Below are 18,335 nucleotides of genomic sequence, written 5' to 3'. Positions count from 1 at the left end.
TGTTGAAACACTGTCTTAAAGTTATGATTATTAACAATAATATCAGATTATTTTAACATTTATAAATCGATCAAGTCTCGTAAGTAATTAAATATAACCCTATTCAAGATTTGCAGTTACTAACCTCATATGAACATGGGGTTGAATTAACGTGTTAAAATGTGTATGCATTTCAATACTTTGAGTGCATAACTCAAAGCATTGAATCTCACAACCATGCACGAGTAGCATTCAATGTTTTAGCCATATGGACACATGGACTGGATTCTTGTGTCAGTCATATTAATAATTGTTTTTCACTGAAATCAGAAATAGTTTGGAACCAACTTGAAGCAAGATTCGTACTGCATTAAATAAAAAATATTATCCCAGAACACCACAGAAACGCAGTATACAATAAAAGATTATGTTAACCATTCACAAACAGTAAATTACCAGATGTTATTCTTCCAAGTGCATGCAGAATCCCATCGCAAAGTAAGGGGTGTGGCCAAGCTACAGATAATGTGCCAAAAACAATCCCACCTACTTGGCTACGCACAATGCCACACCACACATCCAGAATATCATTAATCCTAGAAAAGGAACCCGAATACCGAGGACTCCTCACCCAGTCAGAACAATCGACAAAGATCATTTTATGAAGGATCCAGCATACACCGCGTGACTCTTCACACCAGCCCAGTGGGCTATAGACCATCTCAGTGAATGAGTATTTCTTCCCCGCATGCTTCACTCTTAGCTGCAATGGGAAGCCTAGAGATGTTGACATGCACAAATCATTAAGGTCTTGTCTTCAGTCACGAGTGCCCCAATCCTCAGGATTACTTGAACAGTAGTTGCTGTGGGCAAGACTGCACCTCTTTCTATACAAGTGCCCGCTTCAACATCATTTAGAATAGAATAGCCATCACCATGCCACCTTAACAAAATATGAACCTGATCAAAAGCTTCAAACTGTATTATATAAAACAGTTTCACTACTTCAAAAGGAATAACCAAGACATCTACCACAATATCAATATTCAAGCACATTAGGTTAATATGAACACCTGTGGGGAGAAAAAAAAAATTGGCCCTGGCAAGGTTGTTACCAGGAAGGGACAAAGGTATGTCTTTCTCATCAGACACTCCTCTGAATCTATTGTGGACGGGCTGAAGAACTTGCCAATGAGGGAAATCCTTGACAGACAGGAGAATGAAAAGAAAGGCCTTTGGAGAAACCCCATTGCTGGATTGTGGGATGGTATTATGTCCATATTTAAAAAGTTGAGGCACAAGCGTAGGTGGCAGCTCTGTACAGAAAGTGGATACCCCGAAAGCAGTCCCACCAACATTGCACCAGGTGCGGGCTAGTTCACAGACATATCATTTCATATGTCCGACCCACGTGTGCTTGCGAGACACTGTTCTAACAAGTCACAAGTTCTAACCCCACTATTTAAACTCTCACAACCTCTAAGCACTCATGCCCAGCCCACTACTCACCGCTGAGGGTTTAGTTACAGGGTTTGTCAACCCATGTACAGTGCTCTGGCTTAGTTTAATCTGTGCTCACTTTCTCGAGGCAAAACATAAATATATATAATTGCACTGGTTTATAATGCCTATCAATGTCACACCATTGTATGTACTGAAAAGAAATATACTTATAAGTAATGAGCTTGATCGAGCGATTTATATTTACCACGTTCAATACAATGGAACATTTTTTTTTAAGAAAAAAAAAAGTTTATACGAAAGCTGGCCGAGAACAAAGCGACAATCAACATATTGTCATGACGTGTTGTCATGGTAAATGATGTGCCTCAAAATCAATGAGGAGCATGCGCTAGGCCAGTTTAGTTTCACTAGCCACTGACAAATTAAAGGATTGGCAGCCAAACGTGAGAGAGAAGACGGTCAAAGGTGGAGCAGGCCTGATAAGGTAAATTATACCAGTTTAACACTGATCAATCTGCACTTGACCTCAGCACCCTTGATGGTACAGCAGAACCACCTTTGCCAATCCCTCACTGAGGCGCTGAATGAGCAAACTGTTCTATTCAACACGACAAAAAAGAAACATTTCATTTTCTGCAGCTGTAACATTTCAAACAACCAATACGCATTTTCGAGGCCAAATGACAAACATCCTTAACTGAAAACCAGGATATTATTCAAATTAGGACAATTTGAAGACTGCAACAACGTTTCCAGCCCCCAGTTCTGGAAAACCTTCATACATTTTGTAGCAACTTCAATTTCGTTTTTCTAACTAAACTTGCAGCCATAAATCAGAGAATGATAGCAAATGCTGAACTTTCATCTGTGCCACAAGAACATAGGCATACCTGCAAAATTGGTATTTCTTCTGGGATTTTCCATACCAATGGCCTGAATTTGCTAGTTAAAGACAAGTCTGCCGATTTCATCCTTGCTCTCATTCCTACTTAAAACTAAGCTGCTGTGACCATACTCTGGTCACTTTTTCACAGAATCACTACTTGCTAGGGGTTTTCTCTCTGCAGAAATCACAGAATGTTCCCAACACAGCAATACATTTACCGCTTTACCATACAGGGTAAAGAACTTGTGAAACAATAGTTAGTCAATTGCAGGACTTTCTTTAACTACAATACTATTTCTTGCCTTTATCATTTGGGTTCACACTCCTGATAGGACCTAATTCAACAGAATTACCATCAACACATAACCATTATCTTTGGCCAGAAAGGTTGCCAATTAATGAGAAATATGTTTGTAAAACCTTTTTACAGGAGAGGATGCTATCCCAGCACAGCATGTAAAAGGAACGGAAGCAAAATTCCAGTCCAACAAGTAATTTGAAGAGCATTTTAACAACGTTTTTAGGGGTTACTTTACAAATTGAAACAAATACCCCCCTTTCTCGCTTTTCCTCCAAGGTCCATGGAAAGAAGTGCAGGGGGCAATGACTGTTACGAATATCCCAAAGTTCTCTATGCTGGTCTCCTTATGACCAAACTTTAAAGGTTCCCCAGAACCCAATGCAACAGATAGAAAGTTTCAAAAGGACAGGACTGTCAGAAGCCAGGGTACTCTTGCACTGGCTTCCTATGAGGTAAAAAAAATATTCTCCAAGGTAGTTTGTATGCCCTTTAAAAGCCTTTTTTGGGTGGACACCATGTTACCTGGCATCACGATCTGACTGTTGCAGAAGATTTGCAAAAATATGAGGGATGTTCGGAGCTGTTTTCCACTGCAACTGCACACTTAGTCTAAACCGTTTTTCCTAAATGGAAGTTAATTCCGGAATTAGAATGGAAAAAGTGACTGAGTGTTAGCAAATGCCCAAAAACAAATTTAACTTTGTGGTTGTTCCAAACATCCCCAACGACTGGTGGGCACTATAATTTTCCCTCAAAAAACACAGCATGAATCAACTGCATGCACACTATCCGGGCCTTGCCAAAAACCTTGAGAAGCTCCTATGCCAATGTCCCCCGAGGTACACAAAGTGAAAATGACTGAGCCAGAGCCAAAGTGTTGACCACAGCCAGAAAATACACAATTTATGTGCCGTCATCTGTCTGCCGAAGCAGGCAAACAGGAAGGGGAACAAAACTGACAGTTCCCCACCAATTCTTCACTCTTGTCATTGTTTACCATGTTCTGTTTGCTTTTTTAACTAAACTCTGAAATGTAGCAAATGCATCTACATACTTCCAGAATTTATTATGATTTATAGCATATCATAAAGGTGTGTGCTATCATTCTTAAGCACACCTATCATTTAAAAGAAGCACCTAGTTTGCTATTAGTTTATGGTACACCCTAACTGTGGATGTTCGAGAGTTACAGAAAGGTTTAAAGAATTCAGATGGAAAATTAAGCCAACCAGTAACTGTCTAAATAAGTAACTGGAGGATAAAGAACATTTTCCAAACTTGACTCTAATTTCTCATCAATGGTGAAATGGGAGTAGAGAGTTGTACATCATAGACTACCGGATTAGGATATCAAGGTTGCGCTCAATCAAGGTATATACACATGTTGATAAAAAAATAAAACTGACCAATCTTTCGACATAATGCTTATGGGAGCTACATGAATTACTACCATTGGAACAAAGTCAATATAGAGAACAGTAATATGTGCACTACTGTGTAATAGTCTGCACAAGGAGAGAAAATCTCCCTCAAGTATGAAGATGCACCCTCAAAAATAATCTACAGAGAGGAAGAAGAAACGCACAAATATGTGAAGGTTTGCAAATGACTCCTAGAATGCCTGCCAAGCAACTTTATCCAGGAGTGTAGGGTGCCCATAGCAAAGCAGAGCACATTAAAAAAGGGGACACATGCAAGTAGAGGCTCAACGCAGGAGACAGCAAGTCACATCAAGACTTACCATACAGGCTGTGATATGACTTTTCCTTTATCAGCATTCATTGAACACATCCTACCTTGAATTATGAATGCACTATGGTCTATTTTCATGCAGAGACCTCTACCTCAGATATGGAACTACCATGCCCCTGAAGACAAAAAGGTAATAAACTATACATTTAGATTTTCTTTCTCGATTTATATTCTGCCATTCAAATTTGGTTTAAGTGATAGGATCGGTGTAGTTGGACATACAAATTAAAAGACAATACAAAATGACAAGATTCCTCTTTGAAATGCTGCATGTGATGCCTAAAACAGTTCCTACATCAAGACTTACTAAACTTTCTTTAGCTATACTTAATACCATGGGTGTGTGAAATTTGTGTAACTTGCATTTACATAATTACACGAAAATTCGGGAAACTTACAAGTAATTACGTGAAATGCAAAACCGGCATTTTGCAACACTTATTGTAAAAAGTGTGCCTGCGTCCATTTTTGGTTTCAGAAAAATAAGGCAAAAACACAAGGGCTACCAACACCTGCTGCACATGTTCTGGGCATTCTTGTTGTTGCATCTGTACAAATGTTTTACAGTGAATGGCACGTAATTACTCTAAGTGCCATTACAGAATCATTTTTGGAGGTTTGTGTAACAAGCGCGGCTGGACAGGACATTAGCATAACGTAAATTTTGCTCAGTCCTACCTATCAGCCTACCCAACTCACATTCTCACCCTTGTCACAATTCTCTGTTGATATAACAACATAACTAATTATTTAAGAAACACCAACTAAAATGAATGGGCAACAGTGCTTTGATGAAAGATGAAAGACAACCATGCTAAGATTGATTTTACCCTATTGTAAATGCAAGGCGAGGTACTCCAAAGTACGTAGCTGTGCAAGTACAACCATAACACCCAAGAACGAACTCCAGTCCCAGAACTTGATAACGCTACCGTAGCAGTTTTCAGGAACCAAGGGTGGGTGCATCAACTGCTATTCACACTGCCCAGGCTCCAGCTGGCTTGTTGCTGGACCTACCTGAAGAAGCTGCTGCAGGTAATACGAAGGGATGCAGGTCTGCAGTAGGGGTTGTTGGTGGTCCCTGATGGCGGTTAATGACAGCACTGATTTGAGAATGGACTCCAGTTTGATGGCGCTGCACTCTTACACAGGGCTCCTTTGACAGCAATGAAGGTGTGAGAGCGCTCCCGCTGCCAGGGCCAGAAAGCCTAAACCTGCTGGAACAAAACTACCTTGTAAATGTTTACATCAAAATCTAAGAAGCAATTTATCAAGTGCCAAATCAGAGGCGTTTTTTGCTTACATCCCCCCCCCCCATTTACATTACTTTGCATCTTATGTTGCAAACTGTTGCAGATTAGCTAGTGTCTGCTAGTTGTTTTCCGATTTGCAACTTTGTAAACAAACGCCTGTAGCCTGCAATGCCTATCCATCTTACCATACTGCCTTGAGGTGTCTTCTTGGCATGTTAGAACTCATCGAAGAACTCTGTGCTGTTTATACCTTCGTAGGCCTTACGAAGAGGATATACTTTGAAAAAAAATAAGCTGAAAAAAGACGTATGCGGGACTAACTGTAAACATCGTTTTGCAAATTACTAATTTCCCCACGTCACCTCCTTAATGACTGAATCAATCATTCAACGTTTCACTCACATACAGAGTGACACTCTCAATCAGTTTCTTACTGACTTGTGTTTGACACCTTTTGCGAGGGTGTGAAAGTTACTCTCTTAACTTGTTTATTTCCTAGATTTTGCGGATTTATCTGGTGAGAAACACTGACCCCATCAACCTTAGCTAAAACCTTAACATAAATTGTTTTTCCTGTAAGCATGTATATGTGCATTCTCTATCTCACACACACAAATAAAGTATATAGTTGAGAGGAAATAAACAGGTTATATAAAAGACAAAACCTCAAAAGGATGGTAATTTACCATTTACGGGAGTATGTTAATCTAAACTCACACCCCGTCATTGTTATAAAAAAGACTAAGAGATTGGGACAACTCGAATTATCCAATTCGTAGGTTGGAGAAGTGATAAATGAATGCAACTAGTAACTGTGCATTTACATTTTCAATCTGGGACAGTATTTGTATTAAATGATAAGTGTGTGATACTGACGACAAAATAGGGGGGGATTCTTTGTATGTTGGTGATGTTGAAACCTACCATATTAAATACTGCTCATGTAACGCTGAGTATACATTATGTATGGTGTGCTGGTGGTGTTCAACTTTTTATGAACTTACAAGTGATTTTACCGATTTGTAAATTATTGACATTTCTTTACTGATACTGTATATGGTGTAATGTGTTACTGTATTTGCAAAATATTAAGTAGTTACAAAAAAAGATTGTGGGGTATGAGGTACGTTAATGTACTAACTTAACTGGTCTATTTCTCACTGGGGTTTTGTGTTGTAACAAAATATTTTTCCAACACATCCCACTGCTTTTTTAAAAACAAAACAAGGACATTAAATGGACCCCACTGCACTCAACTGCCTAATCCAAAAGCAGGAGGAGGGGTGGCCATGTGTGCCATGCTCGAAGAAAATGATTTGTTTAATTTCCTTTGGTTTTTGAGAACACCGGGAAAACTAAAAGCAAATGTTGGGGTGGCTGTATTTGGTAGTGCTCAAGTAGCCCATGAGTTCAAAAACTTCTCATCATATACCATGTTTAGGCAAGGCGCAGTGTGGGTTAATAAAGGACAGAAAAAATCCACCACCCCTGGGAAAAGAATGGGGCAATAAATACCCCTAGCACTGGGCAATGAGAAACCTCCTGTATCTTCAGTAAGGTCTAAAGGATTTTTTTTTTTTTTTTTTTTTTTTTAAAACAATACCTACTAGCATTCAGGTGTCCCCAAGAAAACTTTCACTGCCTTGCAGGATAGGCGAGTTTGAGAAAATAAACAGCCCACTGCCTCTAGGCAAGGCAAGGAAGGAATTACAAAGGCTGGCTCTAAAACACTGACAGAAGATAAATATGCCACTGAGCCTCTTCAGCAAGGCAGGGTCCACAGACAAGCATCTCCACCCTATAGGCAAATTTAATGACGCCATTCAATTAGGCCCTCACCCTTCATTCCTCTTCCCCAGGAAGTTGTGATTATTCAGAAGGGAGCAGAGCTAAATGAGTTACTTCCCAACTACTCGGCAAGGTCTGATGGATTGGGTTTAAAAACCGAGCTATATTTAGAACCTGGTAAAAAATGTTTAGTCCTACTACCCAAGTCCGGGAGGGTGGTGTGGGACTGGGTGGAGGGCCTATCCTTTCAATTTTTCATTCACTCCTAAATGTTTCACGGAGACCAGATAGAGATCAACCCATATATAGCCAATGCATCGCTGGGCCAGCCAATGAAATTCCTCGTGATTCGCTATAAACCGTCTGAAACATTTCCAAGGGTGTTGGACACGTTTGCAAACACTGAAAAAACACAACCAATCGGAATGCTTCCCTTACTTTTAATAACTGTCCCAAACGGTGCTAAAAGGAGTGGAGATATATAAAAGTTCATGCTCAAACACCACCATATTATTTCCTTATACTTTTAAAAAGAGTTGTACAAAAAAACACACAAAACCAATCAAACTCTGCAAAAAGAGACAAACAAGATCGACCCACCAAGTTTAGTGAACTCGCATTCTGCCACTTTTCAGTGCATATCGAAATTAACTGATCGATTTTAAGAATATCTGTTTTTGAGACTGCTTTATAACACTTAAGCCCTTTAAAAAAATCGCACCATATTTAGCATGATTACAGATTATTTGAGCTGAGGGGGCGCTGCGAGTTATAACGTATTCTGTGTTTGTCATTAACCATAACTGGTGAATTTTACTGGTTTCGTACATTTGAACGGGAACCACAACTCAGTTTTTTTAACTTTGCGTTTTTTGAATGTGTAGGTATGAACTACAAAGACAACATTTGCACCTTTCTACTTAAAGGCAACGCAACACTCGTTTGGCAAGAACCATAGCTCAATTTTGAACTTTTTTTTGTGATTTTCACTTTATGCTGTATTTAATTTTCAATCCTGCATGGCCTTTGGCACCAAGCCCGCTACAACCATTCAAACGCAGCTGCTCCCAACCCACTGTGGGCAGTCAATGACTGTTGTACAACGAATTCAGCTGTGCCCTACAGGGTTATGAAGGCCACCAAAACCTGTTACACATAAGGTGTGGCATACAGAGCTTGGCCTTTGTCCAACCCCGATTATTTGCTGTGTCCAAGCCCATTTTGTATTTTTTCCATCTTTTTGTATTCATGGCTCCTTGTATGGCACAATGAACCCAGAGAAAGTTTCATGTCCAAGTAATGCCAAAACAGGGACCAGCCTCTCCGACCTATGCTTCTGCTTCCAGGGGATTGGCATTTTAAAGGTGAGCACGAGCTGGTGAAGCCTGTCCTGGGTTTGCTGTACTCTAGCATGAAGCTTGCCCTGTGCTGAGTTACCTTTCAAACGTTGAGGTACCTTGACACCTACACGGGTGCCCAGGGTCTATGGTAAAAACATAGGCGATACAGACCATTAAACCTGAAAAGGAGATGCAGTCCCCACAACTCATTATTATTTGTTTCCACAAATTGGTGGTCACCTCTTTATGGACAGGGGCTATGGTTGTGCTCACAAATTCTCCATATATGGCCTTTGAAATTGTATTCAGGGTGAGATAATGACCCGTGTACTGACATGATGGCTGCAAAATAAATTTTTGTCCTGTGGACAGCCAATCAGAGCACTCAAATCTTTAAAAGGGATGATGGAAAGAAGGGTCCATTGTCGAATCAAATTCCTTATTTTTTTGATTTGGGGAAATCCTAAAATGGCATCACCAAAAACATCAGAATATACAAGAGTGTGAACACATTAAATCCCAATTGGGACCTACTTTTAATTATTATATCGCAAAAACTACAAACATTTTTTTTACACTGGTGCAATTAAAGCATGTTTTCTAACGAAAGAGCTACTTTCCTGCCTGGACTGGTGTAAATCTGGTCAGCAGTTTTGTCAGAAAGCACAAGCAAAATTGCCTACAAAACTAAAAAAAGCATTATTTTTCACACCACTAGTTTTATCCTACATGAAACTACACAAAAATTGGTATACCAGACGTTAACTAACTACACAAGTAACTATAAACAATTTAGGGGAAGTGAAGAGCTGCTGTAGAGCATGGGCCAATCCTCCTCTGACACAGAGCTTTAAATAAACTAAACTCATGTGCCTCTTACAGGTTGTAGCTCGTCTCGTTCCGTAATGGAACAGGAAGGAACCCTATGATGAAACATGCCACCAAGAGGAACCCCTAGTGGCTAAGAGTTCTTTAAATCAAAAGGATTCTCTTCTCCTTAAGATGATAGGAGGTTTTCTTAGACTGATACAATCGAGTTGGGCTCTGTAGTTTGTGTGAAGTATACAAAGCACCTGCCACATTTGGTGCAAAGCCATCCTTGGCGTCCAAAGTTACAGGCAAATCACAAAATGCCTTGAGGATGAAAAGTACAGTTAAACCATAACATAGTGGCAATATATACGCCAGACTCGTGGAGCCAAGGCAGGTAGGAACTACCGGGCATCAAGCACAGAATTTAGGATTGTTTGCCACGCAGGTCATGGTACTACAGCTTTGCACAGAGGGCCAAGCAAAATCCCTCCTATGCAGGATTTTCATGGTAGTGAGGGCGAGCAGTAGCAGGCTTCTTAGAAAGGTAGTGTGGGATACTTGATCTCAGTATCTACAATCAATCAACCAACCAACCATCACAATAATGTGAATGACCATCCCAGTGCTTGTCGTTTAAAGTAAGAAAGTACTTTAATCACGGTTGAACTTAAGAGTACACAGTCTCCATAGTCAAACATTAATGTCCCTGAGTGGCATTCTTCTTTATGAGACAACGCTCGCCCAGCTCCATCTGCTATGGAAAACCAGGGGGTTTCCCGCTTTAAAGAAGTAATGAGACTGTGTGTATGTAGAACCGAGGCAGAGCTCAGGCACAATATCAAATGCACACCCTTCACAATATTAGGTGGTCCACCTGGTCCTGGTTCACCATGGGTTAAAAGAGCAGCCCTTCTACTGTCTTGTCTGTAGAGGCCATGTTGTGCTGGAAGTTCACCATATTGCAAAGGAAGCCGGGTGCAGGGCAAATCCAACAGCACGCCATCCCTGGCCCATTCAGTGAAGCCTGCAATTCCAGTACCAGTCCAGACTCAGACGTGCCAGTTTCTGGAATGTGCAGTGATGCACCTCACCTAGGGCAAGGACAGATGCAACTGTGGTTGTGCTGAAGTTGAACAAAACAGTTGCAATTGTGTTAAAAAAAAAGGAGGTGAATTCTTGTTAATGCCGATGTAAATCACAGCAGCTGTAGCTCCATCCAGGCCAACGCCAATCACACAGTTGGAAGCCGTGGCCTGGCCTACAGCAGTCATGAAGCTGCAGCGATGACAGAGGTCACAATGATCACAGTTTGCAGTTCCTGCAAGTAACCAGGATGAGAGTCCAGAGGTGGTCCACAGGGCAATTTGATCACCCATAGCTCGCTTGCAGGGCACTCTCCTCACTGGTCATAAAGAACATGGAACAGAAACCAAGTAGGGTGGTGTCTGTCAGACCCCATATGGGAGACAATTGTGCAGGAACAGGCTACTAGGCCACAGGCATGAGGGTTGGAGTTGTTTGGCTTTCCTGTCCCTGGTCCTGTCTCAGTCCCACCTCTCACCCCATCCTCCACCAATGTCAGTTCAGCAAGATTAATCCAGCAGATGGTTGCTAACTAAAAGCCTCATGGAATTTCTAAAGGTAGCATATCACCATCCTCTTCACTTCAGTGTCTGGAACTCTTCCCTTTAACTACAGAAATGCAGGCTACATACTTTCTCTGAAGCATAGTCCTCACCCTCTATCCTGTGCTGTCAGGCCAGGGGCATCAGAAATGGATTCCAGTGGCCTCCATGATGCAGCTTCACCGATGCACATAACTTATTGCAATGCATGTGCTATACACACTACAAAAACTCTTTTGTTTGATCTAATAGACTACACTTTTACTTCATGTGCAACGAGAATATTGCCAACATATAGGATACACTTGACCTCTGGCTCATCACTTAGTTCACGAATATGAATGTCATCAGGGCAAGGGCAGGAATGTTTCTTGACGCACATTTAAAAACTAATTTTAAATACATATCATGCTTTAGTGATATATGGCAGCACATTTTCATTCACACACAGCAAAGTAAGATAATAAAAAGATTTAAAATAATCTTTATTGTTCATTTATTTTCTGAGTGAACAGACCACCAGTTATGTTTCAGCTTGCAAAAACGGGCAGTAAGCTCCAAAATGCTTTGCCCTGGTAAAAATCTGACTCGCCATGAGTGGGCCAGTAGGGTTCTCGAGGCTGGCAGAGAGTTGATGCAGAGAGAGGGTTATCTGTAGGGATGTTTGGCATACTGTGGGTTCAGCAAGATAGTGGTTTGCTAGATTGTAGCAGTGAAATAATCAGCTTAAAGCTTTTGTGTTCCTTCCTAAAACAGCAAGAGGAGCCTGCTTTGTGGCAAGTTTTGAATAATGTGTTTCTCTGTAGCACTTCTTAATACAGGTTTCTCGTTTCTAATTACTGTAAATTACGGGTTCTACTATTAACCAATTCAATAGCACTCAAGCTCAGAAGTATGATGTGCTGAGCTGCCCTTGCTAGTATTGTAATTTATGACCCACAGACCACATTAGATGTGAGTAGTGAATTGACTGAGCCATGATGCCGTTTTAGCCATACAACTGGCAGATTTCAGTGTAAAAAGCCCTAACTGAAGCCAGCACAATATGTGAACTTGGCCTCCAATACCAGAGGTTCCTCAACCAACCTTGAAAATGATGAAGTAATCAAACAATCTATTTGGCAAACCAGAAAAATAACAGGGAGCAGGGCAAGCGAGTGTATGATTAAGCAGGCAAAGTAAGGGAGAACATGTTCTTCCTGTGGCAGGCGGGTGAAATTCCTCTCGCCCGATACCGAGGACATTCTTTGACGTCATGGGCAACAAGTTTTCATGTTAACTTTGTCCGAACAACAAGTAGGCCTAACACCCCAAAGCACAAACATCTGGCTGCTAGTTCACAGTATGGATCTGTGAAGGAGGGTCTGCCACAGAAGCAATAGGAGTACTGTATGTGCAAATGGCCCGAGCTAGTTTATATGACTCATATATGGAATGTCTTTACTACTAAGGCCAGCACTGTAAGGAAAGGCAGTGAGCTTGTGAGCTCAGCATGTATTACTGAAAGAGATTCCAGGATAAAAACAAGTACACGTTTTCATTATTTAGCAATTTGAGGCTACTTATAATATATCCACAATGCTCTCGTATTACATGCATAAGTCAGAAAGCTTGAAAGTTAATGCTTTTTTTCTGTCAAAATAAAATGTGCACAAAATAATCCAACTTGAAAAAGTGTTTTGCGAAAAGTTGTGCAACTGTAGATATGGTTTCTCTGAATCATCTTTTAGTCAGCTGTGTTTGATACATACTAATATTTTGTTTTTAAAGAAACATTGAGGGAAAAAATATGTTTAAAAAACATTATGGGTGACATTAAAATTATTTATGGGCTTTATTCTTAAAGAAAGAAACAAAAGTGTCCCCACAGATATATGTTTCTGCATTTGTACAAATTTACAATCTTCAGGAATGTCCAAGTTTACCTTAGTATAGCTGAAAACCAAACACCTAGCAAACTTTAGAGAACTTGATATTCTCTTGAGAAAAAACACAGGGTCACAAGTTTGAAACCAACACGAGTACCATCGAAATGGGTAACAACCATCTGTTAATTCAGTGCCAAGAGTGCCTATTGCGACTGTATTTTACAAATATATATTCTATTATATTTCTGTTCATATAAAAAAAAAATACTGCGAAATTACAATTTCATTATTTGTAGACCCAAACTGGTTGCCCACCCTTGAAAAAAATAAACTACTCCTGGCTTTATCAGAATTAATCTTGCAACCTGTTCTAGCGTATTAAGAGATTTCAAAAAGTTGGTGAATACCCTTCAACATCTAAATTAGTGGGTGTGCACAGAATCACAGGACATTCCAACCCTGAAACTACAGCTTCTCACCTACTTATAGCCCCTTTAAATAGACTTGTGGAAATAAAGGAAATTCCTATCGTTCATAGAATCCAAACATTGATAGAGCATGAACAGAGTGGCTTTTATCACAGCTCTAATATAACGAGAAAGCTGACATAATCTGTCACCTCACTGTATAGCTCCAGAAGGGATAAGTGGATTTTTTTACGACAACTGGATTTCTGATGGATCTCGTCCCTTGGGACGTAAAGTCACAGGATATACAGATGGGAAAGGTATGCATGTCTACTATATAGAAAGCTCGGTGCGAGGGTGTATCACAAAGACAAAAAGGCTGTGGGTATTGACAAAAATTATAATGGAGGGTTACTCAAACGTAAAAAGCTGGTCCACTAGATAAGTGCTGTGGGAACAGTCAGGGCAAGAAGCTTTGTACTCAACTACCTACTGAGAAGAACAGGCGTGACGTGGGGGGTGGGGGGGAAGGAGGAGGGAGGACAATGATTATGGAACTATGTGTGTGTAAAAGTATACCCTAAAACAATTTGTTGGACGTCACCAAGACAATTCAGGGTTGTGCAGTCGGGACCAATAAGGAGCCAAGTGACACGCTGGAAAAGATGTCACACATCAAATACATCATCACACATAAGCAAACAAAAATGTCTACATCATGACATTCTTTGCGCATTTCATTACAATACGAACAATTTAAAATGCATCCATTTTTTATAACAATCTACAATGACTGAATCTGTTTCTATAGCAGTCTCACTGAATCAAGAAAAGATTTAGAAGAAGAGGCTGAAGAAACCAGCCCTGCCGGGGCGTCGGTACTGTAGAAACAAACCGCATCACACTCACCGATGAGGCAGGAGCTCCGGACAACAACGCGCGCCCGAAGCGGGTGTAATCCCAGGTTGGTGACAGCCCGTTTGCGCATAAGAGCAGCGCTGGGCTGTGGTGCCACGGGGCGGAACCGAGTTCATCCAGGAGGAGGGCTACGGAGGAAAGACTTGGCATTACGTATGGTCAGGCCGGGTGGCTCTCCGTAGCGGGAGGCGCAACAGTAAGAGCTGCGAAGTAGAGTCAGAATCCTGGCAGAGATTGGTCAATGAGAAGAGTCTAGCCTAGCGTCAGGCAACCACACAACCCGCCCACTCACGGAAGAAAGGCGTAGTATAGTCAAATTTTGTGGCAAAGGCACGTGCACTCTCTAGGGGAGCATCACCAATCTATAAATCGCAAGAGCTTCCGCGAACCAATCCCAGTCCTTATAAATTTGAGAGCCCTAAAAGCCAATGAATGAGCAGTTCAGCAACATGCAAACTCTAGAGCACCGCCGTCTTCTTCCCAAATAACCCCAAATCAACCAAATCCAAGTCTGTAACTTGCTTATACAGTTACTACAATTAGGTTTTTTTTTCCGCGTGCTTTATTGATACTCTTGTAAAGATCATCTCATTGTAATTACGGACACAGGACCTTGGTATTAGAGCGTAGTGACTGGCACCTGGATTGTTTCTCAAATGGTGCCGGAAATAGGGAAAGATTACTCCGGGAAGGCACGGATCTTGCTGTGGGAGAGTAGCTCAACCCTGCGGCCAGGTTTTTTCCTAACAGTGCCTCATGGGACCCCTAGTCCTGGTTTGATAATAGGATGAGTAGGACTACAAATCCCAGAATGCAAATTCAAAACATGGCCTGGATGAGTTATGGAATGTGCAAAGTTGAGCGCTCCGAAACTCTGACTCTCTAAGAAATTAACAAGTAAATGTGGGCGAGCCAACAAATTAACAGGGAGAGCCGAGCCACGGGCCTGGCACAGATCTTAGAGCCCCTGAGTGAGTCGAGCCCTGAAAATATTTGCTACGTAAATAATACAACAAGCATCACCTAAAATATGAGTCCGTTCAAAATTTTAAAAAATGTATTACTTTTGTTAGGTTGCTGTAATTTCGGCACCTTCCGACATTCAGTTACATGCAATAAACGACTCAGGACATGGTAATGTGGTTTATAGTGCCGTGGCCGAGGTTGGTTGTTAGCGGCTACTTTAATGATCCGGCTGCGTGTCCTGCACTATCGCCTGCCTCGACCACACCCCCGGACCATGCCATTTATTTATATCCTCTACTACGCAACTTCAGGGCAGACCATTAACAATAAGATGACTGGGGGAGGAAAAGTACGTTTTGTTAAGAATGAATGAAGGCACTCCCTTCCACCACATCCTCACACCAATGGTAGTGACCAGTTGCGTCACTGGCACGCGACACTACAGTTGCCACATGGGGTCTGGTGAAGGCCCACCACCCCCGCTATTAAGAAGCACACACACAGGGGTGATTGTGGTTAACTGACTTGTGAAGTGAAGCCCACAGTTATCTTTAATTCTTCTGCTCGTACTTCAAGAGCCTACCATCCAGTACCACTTGACAGGTGCAACAGATAGACCAAAAGAAAACAGGGCCCCCAAAAGTGGTATGGCCCAAATATAACATTCCTCCTGTACCTACAATACAAAAACATAACAACAAAAAAATCCACAAGATTTATCAGTCAGTCATAGCAGTCCTTCAGTCTAGTTGACACTGCTGGTCTGGGTCTAAGATGGTACCAGCAGGTACCTTGTCGTTGGTCACCCACTTCTTCAGCCGAGGACAACCCATCCAATCTCAGCATGGGCAGGTCTCCACACACTCCGCATGGGGTTGTTTGGTCTATCCCAGGCTGGGGCCCTTCAATGAGCAAATCATTAGAGACAGGGTCCCGGCTTACACTGCTCGAGGGACAGGTGTGTTCCCCTCCTCCTTGACTCACCACAATGTCCATAACATCACTAGCCTCACCATCCGGGGTTGAGCCCATCACTGGATATTGTTTGAAAAATAATACATTCCACATGGCCGTTGTTGGAGTGTAGCTTTTATATTCAATATTAACATGAAAAGCTTGCAATAATGTATAATGAAGCTGCATAGAAAATGTCTTAGTGTAATGCACACGTTTGAAATGTGCCCACGGGGAGTGGCAACCAATGTATACGATGATGAATGAAACTGACTAATAATGAATTAATAATGTTTATGTATGATTCTGCATTAGCATTATGAATTTTATATTAAGGTTTGCTAAATTAATCACTAGGCCTTAGTTAGCAAGGGTCTGGGCCTAGCTGCCTGGTCTCATATTAAATGTGTTTTCTAACATGCAATGTGCTGTCTCCCTGAAGGACATGAAACTGTACTTTTCCAGAAGCTAGAGATGTGTGTGTAACCGTAGTAAATTCTTTGTCATGAGACCCGACTTGCTCATGGAGACATTCTTGCTGAAAGCAACAGTGTAATTCGCAACAGGTACAAGGTCGCCTAAACTGGTAAAGACAATGGAACTACTGACTGGAGCGACGGGTGTAACTTTTCTTTCCTGACATTCTACCCGCTGAAGACGTCAATCACAGGAACCAATAAACTGCATGAGAACTGTCTTAGGTGAAAATTCTAGTAAGGTGATCAACGGATTATTGGACAGAGATAACGATGCACCAAATATTGCCCAATTGGAAATTAGAGACTTGTTCGACAAGATTAATATAACAACGTGACACAAGAAGAAATCAGCCATTATTGAGCCTTTACTCGCCTTTACCCTGCCAATCTTGAAGCTGTTATTCTTCTTAGCTATCCTGAGAGACTTTGGGGCATATTTATACTCTGTTTGCGCCGAATGTGCGTCAAAAATGTTGATGCACAATCGGAGCAAACCATGCCCCATATTTATACTTTGACGCCCGACCCCGCGGGCGTCAAAATTTCACCATGTGCGTCATTTTTTGGAAGGGGGAACCAGCCTTGTGTTAATTATATGCAAGGTAGGCGTTCCCTTCCAAAAAATGACCTTAAGGCCTGTGCCCCTTATTTATACTCTGGCGTCATGTTGACGCACAGGAGGGGGTGGGCCTTAAAAAACGGCGCACAGCCTGATATGCGCCGTTTTTCAACGCATGGGTCAGGGCAGGCGTTAAGGGACCTGTGGGCTCGGAAGGAGCCCAGAGGTGCCCTCCTTTACCCCCAGGGACCCACCCTTGCCCACCCCAGGAGGACATCCAAGGATGGAGGGACCCATCCCAGGGAAGTAAAGGTAAGTTCGGGTAAGTATTTTTTCCGATTTTTTTTGTGGCATAGGGGGGCCTGATTTGGGCCCCCCTACATGCCACTATGCCCAATGACCATGCCCAGGGGACATAAGTCCCCTGGGCATGGCCATTGGGCAAGGGGGCATGACTCCTGTCTTTGCTAAGACAGGAGTCATGTCAATGGAGGTTGGGCGTAAAAAAAAATGGCGCAAATCCGGTTTGAGGCCTGAATGGAAATTTTCTTAGCTTTAGTGAAAGAAAGTCTTGATTTTATTAAACACACGGAGGCGAGTATTATGCTAACTTCTCTTGCTTTAATTTGAATAGCAGCCAAGATAAACTACAAATCCCAGCAAACCCAGCTGGGAAACTACTGAAGTATGTCATACAGAGGGTAACCAATCAGAGTCATAGGTGAATATAAACATATTGGCTGAGAGCAACAAGTCCTCTTTTCTTGCAGAGCAGTTAAGCCACTCTGAATAAAGGAACAATCAGGAGTAAAATAGCACATGCCAATAAAATTGAAAATAAAGCTTCAAAACGGTATACTATATGAACAGTCTTTTGATCAAGATCCGGGATGAAAGGTCTTGAAGTAGAGTCCTTTTCTGTATCAAAGAAGGTATGTCCATCGAAGTATGCTGGTAGGTTGAAGAAAGAACCTTAGGATGTC

General features: G+C 41.6%; 1 protein-coding gene across 4 annotated transcripts in view; it reads right to left on the bottom strand.

Annotated features, from left to right (window-relative positions):
* NCK1 (NCK adaptor protein 1) overlaps positions 1 to 14,537 on the bottom strand; it is a 590,854-nt gene extending 576,317 nt beyond the window's left edge. For 2 of the 4 annotated variants that reach the window (XM_069213550.1, XM_069213548.1), the window contains exons 1-2: positions 14,386 to 14,537; positions 5,400 to 5,599 (exon numbers count right to left, since the gene is read on the bottom strand). The gene's annotated coding sequence lies outside the window, so the exon portion shown is untranslated. The remainder of the gene's footprint in view (positions 1 to 5,399; positions 5,600 to 14,385) is intronic. The other 2 variants (XM_069213549.1, XM_069213551.1) reach the window with 2 other exon arrangements.
* Positions 14,538 to 18,335: the final 3,798 nt, after the last annotated feature.

This window comes from Pleurodeles waltl, chromosome 11 (genome assembly GCF_031143425.1).
Source record: "Pleurodeles waltl isolate 20211129_DDA chromosome 11, aPleWal1.hap1.20221129, whole genome shotgun sequence".
Lineage (NCBI taxonomy): Eukaryota > Metazoa > Chordata > Amphibia > Caudata > Salamandridae > Pleurodeles > Pleurodeles waltl.
The sequence above is the reverse complement of the archived record's forward strand: the minus strand, read 5'-3'. Positions and strand labels throughout refer to the sequence as shown.